The following is a 7,894-nucleotide window of genomic DNA, read 5'->3' as shown; positions in this document are numbered from 1 at the left end:
CGGGTTGAAAGCCCCGACAAGGTTTTTATTGAGGCCCAATGAAAGCACCCTATCCTCAATTTGTACATGCTTCAATCTTCAATGAATATCATACTTTTTCTCAAAAAAAAAATAAATTGAATTAAACTACCATATTAACATAAGGTTTTCAAATATATTTTGAGTGTCACTTGTCTCTAAATGAATAAGCCCCCGGATTTCTTATCTTGATATAATCTCAATAATTTTTTGGATAGTATTTCGAGTGACACGTGTTGCTAAAGTGAGTAACTCTCTAGATTTCTTATCTTTATGTTATCTTAATAATTTTTCGGATAGGATTTCGAGTGACATGTGTCGGTAAAGTGAGCAACTCTCCAGATTTCTTATCTTTCTGTAATCTTAATCATTTTAAACACTACAAAAACTTAAATATTAAAGAGTACAACAACTTAAATTTAAAGATTCAACAACTTCAATTTAAAGAGTACAACAACTTAAATATTAAAGAGTACAACAACTTAAATTTAAAGACACAACAACTTAAATTTAAAGACTACAACTTAAACTTCAAGACTATAATCATCATCTTCATCCGCCATTGTAGGAGTATAGCCGGATGTAAACAACTCACGTTGGGCTATATTTTCCTTCTTTTTCCTATCAAAATATGTCTTACTCATTGGAGTATAATCCCTAGTGTTCCTTTCCATGTTCCTATCATCCATCTCTTCTTGTATTTGTTTTGCCTGTTCTTAGTGTCTACTCTTCCTTTCTTCCATGGAAATGGGATTTTGCTCCGCTATTAATCGCAATGAGGAGGCCATTTCCTCTCAAAAGGCTAACTCCTCCTTTGCCTCCCATTTTCCTTCAATTTTCTAGCCTTGTTTTGTCTCATAACCCTAGGTATGGAAGATTGACCCGGAGATGGATTCTACCCTTGTTTCTTTAATGATAGGAGATACTTGTTCATTCCCAACTACATTTGACCCAAACACCGGCGTAGGACCAAATCTTTCGTGAGGTGGATCATGAAATAACACCCACCCTTTACAAATTTTTCAACAACCGTGATGAGTAAAGAGTTTTTTCATGTCATCCATATATAATTGCTTTGCTTTGCGTTCCTAGAAAATATTATTACAAAAATTAAAGGAAGTTAATTTATGAAATTAAAATGTAATATAATTACAAAAATTAAAGGAAATTAATTTATGAAAACACTTACTTTCTCATATAGTTTGGTGCCGCTTTCATGTCTACTTTCGGCCTTTAGCACAGCTTGATGCCATTTATTCAAACTTGGTTGAAGATGTTTTTTCCATCGTGAAGAACAACTCTCATGGTTTCGAGGATTCGGTGGAGTGGTGCCTTCCTAGAACTCATAGTATTTTTTGGACGTACGAGTCCAAATGCCTTCACTTGTTTGAGAATTACCCTTCACACTATCTTCCAAGACCCATGCTTCATCTTCTTTTCGGGTCCAAGCCCTTCCTTTGATTGAAGATGTGGCCATTTCAAAATTATTGAAAAAATTATAAGAAAGATTATTGGAAGAGGTAAGAGAATAGAGTGTGAAGAATTGAAATAAAATGAGGTAAGATAGTATGGAATGGTGAAAATGATGTGAGAAATTGTGTAGGAATGGGTTAGGTATTTATAGGAAAAAAATTAGAATTTTTTATTTTTTTTAATTTCCGCTAAAAAAATTTCAACGGTAACCTGAAGTCAGCTAGCCGTTGCTAGTTGGCGTGATGCTGACGCCAAGTAATCATTGCAAGTTAGCTAGGCTGGGAGAATCGGGTTGGTTGACTAGTTGATTATGGCGAGCTCGCTGGCCTGGGTTCTGATTTTTTGCCAAGTGAGCCCGTGAACCCATACGCGATTTGGCATAGCCTTCGATTGGAGACAGTTTTCGTGTGAAAACAGGCTACTTTTTGGCCTATGGCCCTTTGGCCAGGTCGGTTAGAGATGACCTTAAATCAATGACAACAACTTAATTTCAACCTTAGATCCATGACAACCATTGAATTTCGTGAAGGGTAGCTCAACCCTGCGCTTTCTGACGCTTGTACGTTACTATCTTGTCGTTTAGCCTGCTAGATGACGTGTCCCTTGGGCGTTTAATGAGCTACAGGATTCTCGAAGCCTGGTCGCTTATGTGGATGTGACTCGGGATGAATGCTTCAGAGCTCATGAAGGATTAGTTCATGCTCTGATGAAAATAGTCTAACCTGGGCTAGCTAGCCCTATCTGGGCTTTGATGCTGGTGGGCCTGTGCTGCATTGCCTTTAGTGAAATAATGAAGAGAAATACAGTCCAAACTACCAACATAAATGTCAAGGATTTCACAATATGAAATTATAAAAAGGTATGTGTCGGGTGCATAAGCTGCTCTTAACGACTTGAGCTACAAGCCCCGTACATAAATTGCATCATTCAATTCCAAGTTCATTATTTAAATGGATATGGAAGTCGAGAGAAAGATATATAAAACATAAATACATAAATGGAGAGGATGGGAGGCAAAGAGAAAGGCACAAGTCACACTTTTATTGTCAAAACATGAGCAAATTGGTTTTTACATTCTGTTGTATACACTATTCTCATCTCAAATATCAATACAAGCTAAGTATGCATATGCAAGCCCCCTAATTTTCTCTACAAGAAATCAATTTCCGAAACCCAGTAAAAAGAAGAAAAAAAATCAAATTTTGAATAAAAATTTGAAAAATGAAGGACAAAATGCAAGCTCATGACAAACCTCGAACTAGACCCAGAAGGTGTTACGTCCAAGTATACCTTGATCATCTGCACGCAAGATGCAAATGAAACTTTTACGGAAGTTAATTTATGAAATTAAAATGTAATATAATTACAAAAATTAAAGGAAATTAATTTATGAAAACACTTACTTTCTCATATAGATTGGTGCCACTTTCATGTCTACTTTCAACCCTTAGCACGACATGATGCTATTTATTCAAACTTGGTTGAAGATGTTTTTTCCATCGTGAAGAACAACTCTTGTGGTTTCGAGGATTCGGTGGAGTGGTGCCTTCCTAGAACTCATAGTATTTTTTGGACGTACGAGTCCAAATGCCTTCACTTGTTTGAGAACTACCCTTCACACTATCTTCCGAGACCCATGCTTCATCTTCTTTTCGGGTCCAAGCCTTTCCTTTGATTGAAGATGTGGAAATTTCAAAATTATTGAAAAAATTATAAGAAAGATTATTAGAAGAGGTAAGAGAATAGAATGTGAAGAATTGAAATAAAATGAGGTAAGATAGTATGGAATGGTGAAAAGGATGTGAGAAATGGTGTAGGAATGACTTAGGTATTTATAGGAAAAATATTAGAATTTTTTATTTTTTTGAATTTCCTCTAAAAAAATTTCAACGGTAACCTGACGTCAGCTAGCCGTTGCTAGTTGGCGTGATGCTGACGCCAGGTAGCCGTTGCAAGTGGGCTGGGTTGAGAGAATCGGGTTGGTCGACTGGTTGATTATGGCGAGCTGGCCTGATGTCTGATTTTTTGCCGAGTGAGCCCTTAAGCCCTTTGGCATAGCCTTCGGTTAGAGATGCTTTTCGTGTGAAAATAGGCTACATTTTGGCCTATGTCTATTTGGCCAGGTCGGTTAGAGATGACCTTAGATCAATGACAACAACTGAATTTCAACCTTAGATCCATGACAACCACTGAATTTCGTGATGGGTAGCTCAACCCTGCGCTTTCTGACGCTTATACGTTACTGTCTTGTCGTTTAGCCTGCCAGATGACGTGTCCCTTGAGCGTTTAATAAGCTGCAAGATTCCCGAAGCTTGGTCACTTATGTGGATATGACTCGGGATGAATGCTTTAGAGCTCATGAAGGATAAGCTCATGCTTTGATGAAAGTAGTCCAACCTGGGCTAGCTGGCCCTATCTGGGCTTTGATGTTGGTGGGCTTGTGTTGCATTGCCTTTAGTGAAATAATGAAGAGAAATACAGTCCAAACTACCAACATAAATGTCAAGGATTTCACAATATGAAATTATAAAAAGGTATGTGTCGGGTGCGTAAGCTGCTCTTAATGACTTGAGCTACAAGCCCCGTACATAAATTGCATCATTTGATTTCAAGTTCATTATTTAAATGGATATGGAAGTTGAGAGAAAGATATATAAAACATAAATACATAAATGGAGAGGAGGGGAGGCAAGGAGAAAGGTACAAGTCACACTTTTATTGTCAAAACATGAGTGAATTGGTTTTTACATTCTGCTGTACACACTATTCTCATCTCAAATATCAATACAAGCTAAGTATGCATATGCAAGCCCCCTAATTTTCTCTACAAGAAATCAATTTCCGAAACCCAGTAAAAAGAAGAAAAAAAATCGAATTTTGAATAAAAATTTGAAAAATGAAGGACAAAATGCAAGCTCACAACAAACCTCGAACTAGACCCAGAAGGTGTTACGTCCGAGTATACCTTGATCATCTGTACGCTAGATGCAAATGAAACCTTTACGGAAGTGATGGAGCATAATGTTCCATATTGGAACGTGAGGCAACCATATCTAAGTACAATTGGAGTTTGTTATACTTAGCTCAAACGCACTAGAATCAGACATCTTATGTGCTGATAATCTTTTGGCATAAAGCAGCACTGCGCCTACAGGCCACCACCAAATTTGGTGTTAAAGACATTTTTCCGTTACTACGGATTTGGGCTTATCTATCCCTATGCATCTCATAATAGATCACACCTTCTTGATCTTCGAAATGATGCCTACCTTGTGGGATTCACTAAATCAGACTATCTATCTGACTGCACAAGGTACGTTCCTGAATGGTCAAGTCTTTACCATTACGGAACACCGCAATATCTTGGTGGTCTGTGATATAGACCTTTAGTTGCGAAACCTTTGAATTGTTCCAAGACTCACTTATCTCATCACATGAGAGATATGTTCGAGAACTCTTGTTAAGTATATTCAAACTCCATGCAATTTTCATCCATCATTGAGTCCTAATATCGAACCATGAAGACAACGTCGTATGTGTCAAACAGATCATGATACATCCAACAAGTCAACGCCAAGCATATTGTGTCTACATCAACATGAGCATCAGAAGATTAAAGTCAAGTAGTCTGATCCCAGACAACCTTGCCAACCTCTACACGACGTCACTGCCGAAGTCTACCTTCTAGAAGCTCGTTTAAGGAATTGATATGTGTAACTTTCTCACTTACAATGCTTGTAGTTTCATTTGGAAGTTCTATCAAACTCAGGGGGTGTATCTAGAAGTATACTCATTTAACCTTAATGTACTACTTTTCCCTACGATTAGGAGCATTTCTCCAACTAGATTTTTTCTACCTGACTAGGTTGAGGCACTCATCCTCGGTTAGTCATACCCTTATGTACGTTCTACTTGTGTCCCGATGACGTATAGTTTTGAGTTAATGCAACTTCTCACTTTTCTCCTTTGACTATGGGCTTTTGTCCCACCTTAGGTTTTGCTATAGCGAGGTTTTGTGAGTTTTACCACCCATGCATTCTTCCGTTTGTTTTGAGACTCACGTTCACTACTTGTGCTGACTAGACGAGACGACTTCATCAACTACTTTTACATTTACCTGAAGATCTGATACACCATCTATTTGAGCATTTGCAAACTCAAGGGGGAGTGTTGTGACATATATTCTAGTACATTTGTGATTGTGTAAATCCTAAGTAGAGATAGATTAGGAATCCTTTGGGATCTAGAAGATCTTTCCTAATAGACTTTGTATTACTTGGAGAGCAAGTTTCTCTCCACCTTATTACTATAAATAAAGGCATAAGGGTTGGGGAATCAACACACAATTCCTCGAGTCTATTCTCCACTCTCTTTTCTCTCCATGATGCACCCCTCAGCTAAATATAGACTACAACATAGGAGACTTAACTAGGTTATAAATGTTCCACTCCCTACCACAAAAATGTGATATAATGGTGGCACAAAATAAAATTACGAGAACGTCACATAGGCAAACACAATATGCAAGTGCAACCCCACCTTCCCCCATCTATTGTTTTAAAAATCAGATAGAGCCCGACTTAAGTCGCCACATGATTTGTCTCATGTGTTCTTTAACTCTCAGTGGCAAGAGATGACTTGAGAGAAAGTAACAAATAGGCGTGCCACTGTTGAAGACTACCAACATACAATGATTATATATTTTGGAGATTTAAGCTTGAAATCCAATGTCGTATGTTTGCCTGAAAAGTAAATAGAAGAGAAAATAGAAAGGAAAAACTGGAGTTAATTATTTCATTGTTGAAGCAAAGACTACAAACGTTTAAAGGAAACTCGTGGAATGATGAGACACTTTACATAACTTGAAATACTGGAAAGTAAGTACATTTCAAAATGTAAGGAATTAATAAAACTAGTAAGAATAATGCAAGAAGAGTCCATCGATAACGATAGTATCAAACTTGACAAAGAAGGTACATGACCTCATAGAAGTGATCAGGGGTGGTTGGAATGATCATCAACCAAATCATAATACAAGATAGCATAGCTGTGTATGTTTTAGAGCTCATGGGTTGTAGGCAGAGAAGCTTTGAAGAAAGCTTTGGGTTGAGTTGAGGAGCTTTGAGTTTTTCTCAAAAGTAGTTGAGTGATTGATTGATTGAAGAATCACTTGAAATTTGTAATTGTAGAGATTGAATTTGATGAACGTCCTAAACTTTAGGGGACATGACCTTTATTTATAAGACTATTGGGGAGCGTCCTCAATCTTATTGATGAGCTAGAAGGAGGGTGAATTAGGCCATCTTCAACCGAAAGAGGGCCAAAGGGCCATGTTTAGCCCTATAGCCCTGCAAGAATTTATTTTTTATTTTTTTTTAATGAACAGAGTCAGGCCATATTTTATACAATCTCCAACTAAAGGGGGCTTTTTTTAGCCCCCTCAATAATTTATTATTTTAAGTTAATTAATATGGTTAATTGAATTAAACTACCATATTAAAATAAGATTTTCGAACATATTTTGAGTGCCACTTGTCGCTAAATGAATAAGCCTTCGGATTTCTTATCTTTATATAATCTCAATAATTTTTCAGATAGGATTTTGAGTAACACATGTCACTAAAGTGAGTAACTCTCCAAATTTCTTATCTTTATGTAATCTTAATAATTTTTTGGATAGAATTTCAAGTGACACGTGTCGTTAAAGTGAGTAACTTTCCAAATTTCTTAGGGCCTGTTTGATACTTTACTTGAATCCAACTTTTTAAAATCATAAACAATTTTTAAGTTTTAGGCCTTAAAAAGTTGTTTGGTAGGATTATTTTCAAAAACGGAACTCAAAACTGACTAAAAAAATATAGGTTATTCTCTAAAAACATAAAAAATGAGTTTTTAGAGTTTTTAAACTTAAACTCACTCATTTCTTTTCGCTCCCTCCTCCCCTCTCACTCCAAATCTATCTCTCTATCTTTTCTTTTTTCCCTCTCCTCTTTTTTTACCTTTTTCGTCTCTTCATTCTCTCGGTTCTTTCTCTCACTCCTCTTCCTCTCTATCTGGTCTGATCCTCTTTCTTCTTTCTCTTTCCTTCAATCATCTCTTACTTTTTTTTCTCCTCTCTCCTCTTTCTCCCTCTCCTGCGACCCCATTTTTTTAGATCTCTTTATCTAGTTTAAGTTGTAAGATTTAAAAATTTTAAATTGCAAACCAATCAAGTTTTTTAGTCTTAAAGAAAATTGTTTTCAAAAAATGTTCTTAAGAAATGTTTTGAGAAATAATAAAATTTTTCAAAATAGGATACCAAACAAGCCCTTATCTTTATGTAATCTTAATAATTTTTTAAACACTACAACAACTTGAATATTAAAGAGTACAACAACTTAAATTTAAAGAGTACAACTACTTA

The sequence above is a fragment of the Malus sylvestris genome, chromosome 13 (assembly GCF_916048215.2).
Source record: "Malus sylvestris chromosome 13, drMalSylv7.2, whole genome shotgun sequence".
NCBI classification, from domain to species: domain Eukaryota; kingdom Viridiplantae; phylum Streptophyta; class Magnoliopsida; order Rosales; family Rosaceae; genus Malus; species Malus sylvestris.
The sequence above is the reverse complement of the archived record's forward strand: the minus strand, read 5'-3'. Positions refer to the sequence as shown.